The sequence below is a fragment of the Camelina sativa genome, chromosome 15 (assembly GCF_000633955.1).
Source record: "Camelina sativa cultivar DH55 chromosome 15, Cs, whole genome shotgun sequence".
Lineage (NCBI taxonomy): Eukaryota > Viridiplantae > Streptophyta > Magnoliopsida > Brassicales > Brassicaceae > Camelina > Camelina sativa.
The window spans coordinates 17,748,288-17,756,113 of NC_025699.1; the positions used below are offsets into that span (position 1 = coordinate 17,748,288).

Genomic DNA, 7,826 nt, shown 5'->3' on the forward strand with positions numbered 1-7,826 from the left:
AAAAAAAAAAAAAAAAAAAAAAAAAGATAAATAGGTGGTGTACATTTCCTATTTACTTACTAGATTATTGAAATTATTATTAAAGTTTCCCCAGTTTGAATACACACCTCTCATTTGAGGTATGGAGTCTCCATGTAGATCGTATACTTAAAGATCGATTCCCCTCAAGTACCTCAGGAAAAAAAACTTATACTTTGGTTATCCTCTAGTATTGTGGAGTGGAACTCCAACGTACGAGGTGCCGGTACATAAGACCAAACCACATAGTTATTAGTATTAGACCTCGGTGGATACATGTTCATCATTTCTAATCAAAATTTACAAGGTCTAAAAAAAAAAAATCCATTGAAATATAACAAAACCGTTGAGCATGGTGATAGTATATTATATATAATTCATATAGTAATACAAAAATATTGCAATTATTTGTAACCATCCAAATAAAAACAAACCAAATTTGAATGTCAGTGGACTCTTGCGAAATAGGTCAATAGATAGTAAATGCTTTACCGTTTCTTCTCTTAATTCACACTTCTTACGCAGTTTTTTCATAGTTCTTTATATTCCAAAACCAAGAAGCAACCTAGTTACCATCGGTAAATTTAAGCCAAGGTATAATAAACCAAATACAAACGCAAAAGTATATAATCATAGTTAATCTAAGAGAACAAAGAGATGCAGATTGAGATGGAAGAGAAATTTGAAGATTGGAGAGGTAAAGAGGCAATTTCTAGCAAACATGGTGGGATTATACCTGCTTTCATTGCATGTGGTAACTTTCTAAAACTCAAAATCACACCCTTAAAACTCACTAATTAGTATCATTAGATATTCATTTATAGTGAGTTTCGTAAGGTCTAATGTGAAGTTGTAGAGACGATGGAGAATATGGTGTTCTTAGCATATTCAACCAACTTCATGATGTACTTTACGAAATCAATGCATTACTCATCAGCCAAAGCAGCAACCATGGTGACTAACTTCATAGGAACATCGTTTTTGCTCACTCTCTTTGGTGGTTTTGTCGCGGACTCCTTTCTTACTCGCTTTTCCGCTTTCGTCCTCTTTTGTTCCATTGAACTACTGGTATTTTTAAAAACCCATTAAATCAAGGTAAACAGTCAAATTTGAATATTTAACTTAAAATTTTACTCCATTCTTTTATAGGGTTTGATCTTGTTGACAGTCCAAGCTCATAACCATAAGTTACAACCTCATGGAGATAAAACACCATCGACTCTTCAATCAACGGTTCTATTCACTGGACTTTATGCAATAGCTATTGGTGTTGGAGGTGTCAAGGGGTCGCTGCCTACTCATGGAGGCGACCAGCAAGATAGTAGAAACTAGAGGCTAATATCAGGATTCTTCAATTGGTACTTCTTCTCTGTTTGCCTTGGAGGTTTCTTGGCCGTAACCCTTATGGTTTGGATCGAGGAGAACAAAGGATGGAGCTCCAGCTTCAATACAACCACAGCGGTTTTAGCCTCGACTCGTCGATCTTCATTTTCTTCGTGGGATGCTCGATGTATCGATTCAAGCGCCCAACAGGAAGTCCTTTAACCAGAATTCTGAATGTGTTTGTTTCTGCCGCAAGAAACCGAAATAGGTTTGTAACGGATGCAGAGATGACACAGATCATAACTCTACTGACAAAAACATTCATCACAACAAATTCAAGTAATTATTCTAAACCCATATTTTTCTTATTTCTTTATTCACACTAAAATAACATAAATTAGCCTACCCTATTCCTCCACAAATATCAGGAATGGTCCTGTGAAGTGCCACAACCATCGTTGGGGCCTTATACGTAGTTCCTTTAAAATTAACAAAACAAAACATATAAGCATCGACGATAAAGTTCTTGTGGAATACACTAGGGGGGTTTTAATATCTTTTTCTTTTGCTATATACTGTATATAGATGTAAAACTAGACTACCTAAGTTGATGAACGACTTTGTTATATAGTAAGATTTAAGAAACTGAATATTTTCTTGAAGCCATAGATTTTTGTTAATATATTTTGAAACGCTATTTTTTACTTGTTAACTATGAGATATTCAGAAGTTCGTTATAACATGTATACTAATGATTAATGATTTAATTTAGTGAAAATTCAGAGACTCGTGCACTTTGGGATTGATATTTAACTATCATGTAAACTATATAATCTCCAGGTTTTAGAATAAAGCGAAGCTCAACAACAAGATCTCAGCAACACAAGTTGAAGAAACAAGAACATTTCTAGCTCTTCTACCAATATTTGGGAGCACAATTGTAATGAACTGTTTTGTATCACAACTCGTAACCTTTTCAGTACAACAAGGCGTGATGATGAATAGAAAACTATCTCGTTCCTTTGAGATCCCCGTGGCTTCCCTCAATGCCATACCTATCATGTGCATCTCTTCTTTAGCTTTCTACGTGCTTCTCGGCAAAAGGATCTTATCAAGCAACAACGAAAGATCGTCAAGCTTCAATTTGAAACGCATAGGATACGGCTTAGCTCTCTCCTCTATCTCAATGGTGGTAGCATCCATCGTGGAGGTCAAGAGAAAACACGAAGCGGTTCACAACAACGTCAAAATCTCAGTGTTCTGGCTAGAGCTTCAATATGTTTTGTTGAGTTTCTCGGATATGTTGACTCTTGGAGGAATGTTAGAGTTCTTCTTTAGGGAAGCTCCCGCGAGTATGAGGAGCATGAGCACGGCGTTAGGGTGGTGCTCTACTTCAATGGGTTTCTTCCTTAGCTCGGTATTTGTGGAGGTCATTAATGGCGTCACGGGATGGCTCCGGGAGGTGCTTAATGAGTCCAGGCTCGAACTGTTTTATGTGGTCTTATGTGTTCTTAATACCCTTAATCTTTTTAATTATATTTTTTGGGCGAAAAGATATTAAGAAAAAGAACAAAGGATTGCTTAGTCTATAGAGAACTCCTGAATTTAGTTAAAGATGCTATGTATGAGTGGAATTCTAAACCAAGTAAATTGCATAAAAGGTTTTTTTTTTTTTTTTTTTTTTGTGTGTGGTGGTGGTTCACAAGTTGGTTGATGTGTCGTGTAATAATGGGATAAAATAGTATAACTACGCCATTTGAGTTTCATAATTTGTGATTTACCACAATTAAGAAAGTGTGGAAGTAACATTTTCTATTTAGAACATAGACCGAAGTTTTCCTTTAGCTGGGTATCTCGTTTTGTGATCATATGTTACAAGATGTCAAGATGGCACTGATGAATTCCTTTTGAAAACCATAATTTATCAAATTAATTAAACTGGATGTATTACCATGAAATCAAATTCATTTTTATGTCATATAATACAATATAGTGTGTTTCGAGGTCCGGTTTCATACTTTTTAAATTAGAAATATTATTTAAGGTTATTTTTTCTTTTAAGACTTCAACATCTCATTATTTCATTAATTAAAAATTAGAAATATTATTTAAGGTTATTTTTTCTTTTAAGACTTCAACATCTCATTATTTCATTAATTAAACAGCAAAACGATGATACAAGTAGTTAACTAACCAAACATAAGAGCATCTCCACTCCAGCAACTCTCTTAAGTTGCTCAAGTATTAATTAATCACATAATTAATATTAAACTAATTAAAGCAACCCACTTAAAACTTAAATAAAATCATCCCTCCACTAGAGAACTCCAAAGAAAGTTGCTCAAACTAATTCTTTGTCTAGGAGACAACAATCTGCTACATTCAGTCCTAGGTTAGTAGTTATAGTAGCGCTATAGCTAAAGTCCAAATCAGTTCCCAACTCAATATGGACACAGAATTGAGGGTTCTCTAATGCTAGACAGATTCAAATATACCAGTGGAAGCAATAAAATCAATTCATTGTGGTCGTGGACTTCATTTCAGTGCCATAACAAAAAACTTACATTAGTCTCTTGATCAACAAATGGGTGAGAACGAAACGAATGAGGTTTGTCTGAATCTTCTGACGTCCACTCCTAATTGTGTGTCTCCTCAGATTACTGGCCTTGACAACTTCGGCAAATCCATATGATACCTCCGCCGTCGTTTGTCGTGAGAATCGAAGCGTCAAATCTTTGGGTTAATGCCATCGCCTCTGGTGAATTGTTTTATTATGTCGTGTGAATCAGTTGAATTTCCAAATTTTCGGACGAATCGTCTCTTCTATCGCCTTTCCAAACGAGAGAGAAGAGAGAGAGAGTCGGGGGAAGAACGAAAGAACAAAAAGGGAAAAAAAATATTTTCTATTTATGCGTCTACCAATGGGGATACGCCACGTTGCTTTACTTAGGGAGTTGCTCAATTGCTTCCCAAAACAATGATACTCTCATTCTTGAACTCGAAAATAGATTTTTAATTGAGATTTTGGGGCCAATAGTGAGAGTACCCCAAAGAGTACTCCCCAGTGGAGAAGCTCTAATTAAGCTTATGTTCTCTTGTGGTATAAAAGCTTATCTTTACAGTATTTGTGATTTGTTATTTGTTTAGGCGCAGTTAAAGGCAAGGATGACGACAGTTACATTGAAAATGTTTTCTAGTTACATATAGATTTTTCTATCGGATGTTTCTTCAAACACAGAGACTCACACTCCTTCACTACACAACGGTCTTTGTTTACAATGCTCCAACACTTACGTTGGCTTTTTTCCTCCACATTTCCAACCACTCCTGTTATAATAATACGTTTGGAATATAAATTTTAGTTTATGTATACAAAATGAAAAAGGTATTATTTTATCTTCTTATAGTGAAGATAGATGTTTCAAAGAAACTTAGGTATATCCATTCAGAAAAATGTAGTTGCAAAGAATTATTATATTAAAATAATTTGAATGTATCATATAACTAGGGTTTTAGGATTAGTAACTAATTGGTAACTTGTTCCTTCTATTAACTTAGCATTTACAACGATGAATCCAACAATAGTGTTAAAGTAATGTATACTTTTTTAGACATTATAATACGCAAGTTTTCTATTTTCTTTAACATCTTCTCTTATTATATAAAGTATGGTTTCAAAAGTTACTAATTCATAAGATCGCGACATGTGTCAAAATTTTATTCTATTGTAGATTATTAAAATAATAATAAAATCTGATTATTATGTTATACGTTATACAATTTTGTAATTCTAAAGAAAAATGAATCGACTAAACAAAAAAAAGTCCATACAGATAATTTAAGAATACAGATACACGTAGTTATCCTAAAGAAAATTCTAAAATTTTTCTAATAATTAAACTTATACAAAAACAATCATACCTTATATTGAATTCCTTGGCCTAATCTTAAAAAAAAAAAAAATTAATATAAAGATATGTATTCTCTCATATCTTTGTCATATATATAGAGAGAGGAAGATGTCATTCGAATGTATCAAACTCAATTAGCATATTCAAACATGAGCACTACAGATTGAAACAAAAACTGTGAAAATAACGAAAAGTCAGCCAAGAAAAAAATAAACCATTATGAACAATGATCAGATTGTTATGATGGAGAAGGCGCTTACCGATGAACCTCGTATGCGGCTGAAACTAGCTACACTTCAGGCATGGGTAGACAAACTAAATCAATGCGTAAGTATAAAACTCATATTCAACTTCACATACATATTTTTCCATAATTGACTAATATTATTTTACAAAATATAGGGACCCCAGCTTACAACCATGCAGCTAAGGAAATGGTAACAACATCAACCCTTTAACTTTTCCCCTTTTTACTAGACACTTTCATTTAACAAAAACATATATTTCAGCATTTATTACAAACGATCAAAAGAAGTTAAAACTAACAAACATTGGAACCCATCAAATTTAACCACAGATATCTTACAAGGGAATCTAACAGAAAAAAAAAAGAATATATTTTTGGATGGCAATCCATCTAATAGAGGATGTATTGATAACAATCAAGATAATCATGGTCTAAACAAAAAACGAAGATGTCTCCGGAATAAAACATCGCGAGGTAACAATTCTATCCTATATTATGCAGTTCAATATCTTTAACTATAATAATTATTTAATTAATAAAACTACGTTAAAAATCATGTTATTTTTTAAAAATGTATTGTTCTTTATTCAAGAAACAATAAAGGAAAAAACAATGACTCAGTGACATGTAATTACTGTGAGGCTTTGGTGTGGAAATCTGAAAGTCTTAAACACAGTGGAAAAGAATTGAAATTTTCGATTTTTTTCAACAAGGACGAGTTTTGCAACAACCATCTCGACAACCACCAACTTATTTAGATAACTTACTATCATGATCAACATCGTTTCGGAACAACATAAGACCATATAATTTAATGCTTGCTTTTACATCAATGGGTGGAAAATTGATTACGATATCAGTTCAGGAAATGGTTCTTTCATTTTTCGTATGCATGGTCAGAATTACCACAAAATTGGATTTCTACTACCAGTGGAAGGAGATTTACCACGTTTTGCGCAGCTATATGTATATGATACCGCTAATGAACTTGAAAAATGTCTTAGTGCACTTGCCAAAGGAAAAAATAATGATCTGAATGAAAGTATTCTCAGTAGATTGATTAAAATGCTTGACGTACAACGAGTTAGCTAAATTGTTCAGAATAGCTAGAGATAGATACGAATCCGGAACAAGTGAAGAATACTCAATTAGATTAATAAAAAATAACGAATGTGATAGACAGTTTGACCTTCCACAAGGAGATGAGATTGATGGATTTATTGTGGGTGACATGTCTATTCTAAATTCTGAGAGAGATATAATAGTTCATCCTAAAATAGACAAACCACAATACATCAGCTTTTTACATCCATCCTACATATCTCTACAATATCCTTTATTTTTTCCATAAGGTGAACAAGGTTATATGGAAAAAACCATTCCATATAGCAAAGGATATATTATGAATAGGTCATATGTCACAATGCGAGAGTATTATGCATACCAAATATATATAAGATTGACATCTATAGGAACAATAATACGTTCAGGCCATCTTTTCCATCAATATGTGGTTGGTGCATATACTGCTATCGAACAAGAACGTATGAATTTTTATCTATATAACTAGAAAAATTTAGAGCGGATCTGTACAATAATGTATGTGATGCAGTTGAACAAGGAGATGCAGATTCAAAAAAACTAGGCCAAAAAATAATTTATTAGAAGAGTAAGGTCGATGCATATATCATTATTATTTTATGGGCAGAACAAGCAGAACTCTTGGAAGACAAATATCGTGGAGTGAAAAATAATAATATCGTACTCATCATGACGAGCGTCTTGGTCAAGATATATCAAGGTGAAATATATTTGTCAGCATCCTCAAGCACTAAATTTTACTTGAATCATGGTTCTGATTCGGTTGATGCGTTTCGAAAGAGGTATCTTCTCAAATCTTAGATTAAATTATATTTATTAATGTATTTAATTAATGTTATAAATTAACTTTCCAATGTAACTTTAATACTTTGAGGTATGATGGTGAATGTTTGGTTAATTTGGGTGGCATAACTAAACAAAATATACATCCAGAAGACCAGCAATCAATTAATGATATTTGGGAATATGTCTTATTAGATGACGTAAGGTAAAAATAATCTTCTTTTTTACTTTATAACGAACATATACTATTGAACAATGAATAAAATTATTAATGACATATATTTCCAATATTTTTATAATTGCAGGAAAAGAAGTTCTCATCAAGGCAACTATAATTGAAATAGTGTTACGAAAAAGTTGGTACTAAATATCATGTTTGAGTTGCTCTAAAAAAAAGTGACAAAATCAGCAACCTTTCTTACATGCACAAACAAAAAGTGTGG

General features: G+C 32.9%; 1 pseudogene; it reads left to right on the top strand.

Annotated features, from left to right (window-relative positions):
- LOC104747078 lies at positions 676-2,902 on the top strand (annotated as a pseudogene).